We start from the raw sequence: 5812 nt of genomic DNA, 5'->3' as shown, positions 1-5812 counted from the left end.
GTTGCGGTGGACGACGTCGTCGGGGAAGAGGCTCCGGCTGGGCAGCGGTGATGTGGCGGACGAAGGAGGGTGGGGTTTCGCGGCTGGAGCGGAGAGGTTATGGCGGCCTGGGATTTCGAATGGCAAAAAGGAGGCGATGGGAGGGGGTGAACCATGACTTAGGGATGCGCTTGTCCAAAATGTAGGGTGTGTTACAAAAGTACCCCCACCAATTTGAACTAGCGGCCCTTTCGGCTCAGGGTTAGAAGGGGGATTTCGCGTGTCGGGATTTGGCAGCTGGAGGGAGTTTTCGCGCGCGTTGTAATTTTGGGATAGTAAGGCGCGGGTTGTGAATGCGCCAGTTTTGGGAGCACGATATCTGAATTTTCGGGATATAACAAGGCGCGGGTTGAATTTTAGGGACAAGCCTAATGTGTAATATTGTACTTGTACATACCGAATCAATTCGCACTTCCCTCAACCCAAAAGAAAACAAAAAAATAAAACTATTCACACCACACAAAGAGAGAGTCTTGCCCCGTTTTACTATAAAAATGCTATTCAAAGCTACTCCCTCCTTCCATCTATATAGGGCCTAATGCGATTTTCGATGCTAACTTTGACCAAATATTAGAGCAATAATATATGACATGCAACTTACACAAAGCACACTGTTAAATTCGTGTGTGAAAGGTTTTTCCAATGATATAATTTTCACATTGTGCATGTCATGTACTATTAATATTGTCAATAGTCAAAGGCGGTCTTAAAAACGCATTACGCCCCATATAGATGGAAGGAGGGAGTATGAATCCATGTTATGTCCAATTAAATTTTTTCGCTTGCTGTATAATGCATGTAACCTACTCATACCAACATTTTAGTGCATTCCAAATGTCTATACTACCGCTGCAATTCAAACTGAATTTGAATTCGTTTATCTATTTCAATAAGAATCTACAATCATGATTGTTGCCAACTCCAACCATCATTCGTGTATTACCTTCATAACACACCACATGATTACTATAGAGATAGATATGAACTATGTGTACTACATGCACTCGAATTCTATTTTTTGAATACACTTGATGTTGATTCCAAATAATAGTACATTTGATGTACTAACTATATATTCATAATCTAAACCATGTTCCATACGTACACCGTGTTTATCACACATAGTATAGTGCCCCGCCCCCTACATTATGACAAGTATTTAGACCTGAGCTGCAAAAGCCACACATTAGCCCAAATTATGATCAATGTTCTATATATTATACGTAGTACTAGCAAGATGCCCATGCGTTCCACATAACATCAACATGATCAAGGGGAGGCCTAATTTGCAAATATGGAGAGGGGTGTGGGTATCTTTTTTCAAAACTGCCATAGTTTCCTTCCTATCCGTCAGATATAAATCGGACGGCCTATATTGTAGGATGGCGGGCACACCATCATCAACAACTCCGTTTTTTATAAGAGTAGAGATAAAATATATTATATGTAGTATAACATGTGCATAACCACACCATGTGTATCACCGTTATATATATTCACACATGCGTCAGTTTAAAACACTATGATAAATTCTTCAAATATCTGAATTCACTTTTTATAATGAAGTATGATCTCTATTCATCTTTTACACCCGCACAATCCTCTTATCTTTGTAGCTAGCGCTAACTTTCTCTCGTGCATGCACACGCCCGTATCGCTCTCACCCTCCCTCAGCATTCTCTAGCTCCATCGCGCAAATTCGTCTTTTCACTTTAGGTCGTTTTCGCCCATGGTGTGTGTAGGCCCCCCAGCTCCTTCTTTACGGCACACATCGATCGATATGCCTATCTAGCCAGGTGTGCCTAGCACAAACACAAGCTTCCCCTCTTCTCTTATCACCGTCCATGCCTCACTCCCACCACTCTTTTCATCGATCTCGTACTCGCACACTCCTTCCCCCTCGATATAGTATGACTCTCGCACCACCTCCTAGATGCATCCCTCTCTCTCTATCCTTCTCCCCATGCCTCATTTGCTTCTAACACACACATGCATGTATACCGATCGATCTCCCACCATATACCTAGGTCGACTTTAACTATTCCCCCCCATTGATCGACGTACCTCACAAGTTATGTCTCTCCTTTCTCTGACAAAGGGCGATTGATCTTCCTATGTACTTATGTCTGCTTACCACAGCCATATCGTCCCCCCTCATCATTCATGCATGCCTCCTGACCCGTCTCTCACACGCACGTGCACAGACAGGCAACCATCCCCTCTCTTATTGATATTGCAGGCGTGCCCTCCGGTTGTCTAGCAAGCCTATCCCACCATTTGTTAGAAGCAACTCCACTACCACCCCCTCCAACACTCTAGCTCTGTCTCTCTCCCAACCTTATTCCTCTCCTACACATATGCATGGATGCCGATCGATCTCCCTTAATACATGAGGTAGATCGATCTCCCTTAATACATGAGGTAGACCTCTCTCCTCCTCCACACGTATACCAGCCATTGTACCTCTATAGTTAATTAGGCCTCCCTCCACCCCACCACACACCGATAGTCGAGCGCTGTAGGTTGGTATCCATGCCACAGAGACAAACTGCACATGTCCCCTCTCATGTTCCAGTAGGCCAGCCACTCTATATCTTTGACGTGGGCACACACAAATTCGATGGCACTCTATATCGATCGCGCGCGCACACACACACATCCCCCCTCTCTTCGATTCTATGGACACCTCAAGCCGATGATACCTCCACTCTCTTCTCGTAGATCGCCCCCTCTATATATATGATATATCCAGGACTCTATTTCACACACATTGCATATGTTAAATTTTTTGATTGAGCCCCCCCAAAGAAACTCTCACGAACCCACACACTATATCTCTCTATGTTTAAATCTCTCTCACACAACCCCACCTAGGTGGTGTACTTATACAAGAAGAGAATAGGTGCACCGTGCACGTACTCACGCTTCGTGCCCATCCACACCCGCGCGGGTACACGGTGGAGCTCATTTCTGTACGAAATGGCAGCCCACGTGCTAATTTGAACGCGTGTAGCGGTTGTTTACCTACGAAGGTCGTGTACCGCGTGTGCACGAAACAAAGTTCGACTTGATGCGCTCGCGCGTTATTTTTAAATAAAGTTATATCGCCCAATGGCACGTACAGAGAATATAAAATGATTTTTATGGAGAAAAAGGTAGTCCGCTCCACTATATACAATGGAGCCTACCTGCCTGGTTTGTCTCTCTTCAGAGTATCTCACACAAGGCTGCGGTGGCCTCTCTATCTCTCTCTCACCGTTGGTCACTGATCCGGCCGCATCCCTTCCGTTGGCGGAAAGGGAGGACGTGCATCGTTTCTCCGTTCGACGGCGCCGAGGCAGCACGTCCCGATCTGCGGTACACGCCGTTCTCTCTGACCAAGCTCCAGCGCGGTAGGGCCTACGCCACCTGCTCGCTGCCGCAGTATGGGCAGATTCTGCCCACCGGCGCTCACCTAGTTACATCCCGACGACCTCCAGGTATCCCCTCCGGCCTTGCTCCACTGCCCATCTTCCCACGTCGCTGCATGTGGATCTTCCATAGTTCTTTGTCCAAAACGTAGCTCATCCGGCGTCCTTTCCATATTGCAATCTCGTCCTCACACCATTTTAGACAAACACAACCGTGTTGTTATCTTCCCTTAGGACAAGGAATATGCTTCTTTTTTTGTCATCGCATGTGTCATCAACTGTTATTGGCCAGTAATTGTTTCCTTTCTACCTCTTTTTTGCAAATAGGGCTATCCATTTCACCTCGTTGCTATTGCAACTTTTTGGTGAACTGCACAAATCACTTTTTCTTAAGAGTGTTTTGTGCAGTTGTACTAAAATGTCACACGGGCAACGTCTCTACATTTCAGTGCGACTGCACAAAGGGAGATTGGTTTTGCTCTATCCTCCTCATCCAACTCCGAGCCTAATCTTCTCCAACTAGTTAGTCTTAAGAGAGACTGCAAAGGTGACCGACTTCTATTTGTGTGTTTATTGTTTCATCAGCAGTCCTCTATTATCGTAATCACACTTAATATCTTTGGAACAGGGACGCTCAGCTCTATTTTAGTGGAACTGCACAAAATGATCGGAATGTTGCATGCTCCAGACAACTACTTTTTTCCCAACATGCCTTGTTGATTTAGACAGAGCTGGGGGGGGGGGGGACGTTGCTGCTAATGAAAGCATGGATCAATTTTAATTTAACACCTTCTCACAACTTTGTCTTCAGTTGCGATGTAAATATTAGCTCTGATATGCTAATAATTGAGATGCATTAGCAAGGAAGTTAGTCTTTTATTGTTTCCGAAAGAGCATCGATGGCAAGACACACGAAACAAAAGCTGAAAGCTCACACCATTGTACAATTTCATGTCGCTGGAAAATTATTTGTATAGTACGTCAATTATGTAAACAAATGATGGAAGCTTGATAGCATTGCCAGAAGCCTCTTCGGCATCCGGGTCCATGTGCCATGCACAAAATTATACTCCTTCATTCCTAAATATTTGTCTTTTTACTAATTTCAAATGGGCATATTTTAGAGTGTAATTCACTCATTTTGCTTCGTATGTGTACTCCCTCCGTTCCTAAATATTTGTCTTTCTAGGGATTTCAACAAGTGACTACATACGGAGCAAAATGAGTGAATCTACACTCTAAAATATGTCTATATACATCCGTATGTAGTAGTCCATTTGAATCTCTAAAAAGACAAATATTTGAGTAGTCACTCGTTGAAATCTCTAGAAAGACAAATACTTCGGAGTATATTTAAGAACCAAGGGGTAGTGCACAGCCGCATGGGAGACTCAGCCCGGTCGTTGCGCCGCATTAATAGTGAGTAATGAGTAGTCAAATCATAAGACCCACCTTTCCCACTATAAGTTGCTCGGAAGAAGCAACCATCAATACGCTCTTCTTTGAATCCACTCATACTACTCCATCTGTCACTGTTTATAGAGCGTGCTTCAGAAAAAGAAAAAATCTCTGGGACCAAGGCGACTAGCGATCGGCCTGAAAAATAGCATTGGTAGTTATAGCACGGCGTCTATTACTAGAGGAAATAATGCGTACACACATGCATGCAGTGCTTCCACCCCGGGTACGCACATGCTTGCACTTACTCCACTCCGTAGTACATCGAGAGAAAATTGTGGACTTGATTGCGGTTACCACGCCTTAATTAATTGAGCATTAAACCAAATGCGTCTAAAGTCTCTCTGGTGGTGGAAATGCATTGAGAGAAATGCATCATAATGAAGCGCGCCCAGTAAACTGTGACAGAGGGAGGAGTAGTATGAAGGTGCAAAACCAAGTACGCGTATGGCCAGTCGGTCAACGCACCTCCTCTTGGCATATCACTGACATGTGGGACCGGAGTGTGAGCAAACCGATCTCAATTGACGGCAAAATGACCAACCCGCCATTCCTTGAGAGAGACGAGGAGCAAGAATACATAGCCGGGCTCGCACGGAGGCCAAGATATATTCGAGCATGGTTGATCGATATCATCATTACATGTCTGGCTGCCGTTTTCCGCCCTTCTCCGGAATAAATGTGTACTTTATCAGAGATTAAAAAAATAAGAGTACAGAGGCTCCACCATGCGGTTCTAGTTGTAGTACTACTCGTACTACTAAACCTTGCACTTGGCTCCTCGCCTCTTCGTGAAGTCGAACAATGATGGTACTATTGGGGAACGTAGCAGAAATTCAAAATTTTCTACGCATCACCAAGATCAATCTATGGAGTAATCTAGCAACAAGGGGAATGGGAGTGCA

Source organism: Triticum aestivum, chromosome 4D, assembly GCF_018294505.1.
Source record: "Triticum aestivum cultivar Chinese Spring chromosome 4D, IWGSC CS RefSeq v2.1, whole genome shotgun sequence".
Taxonomy (NCBI): Eukaryota; Viridiplantae; Streptophyta; class Magnoliopsida; order Poales; family Poaceae; genus Triticum; species Triticum aestivum.
This window is presented reverse-complemented; position numbering follows the sequence as displayed.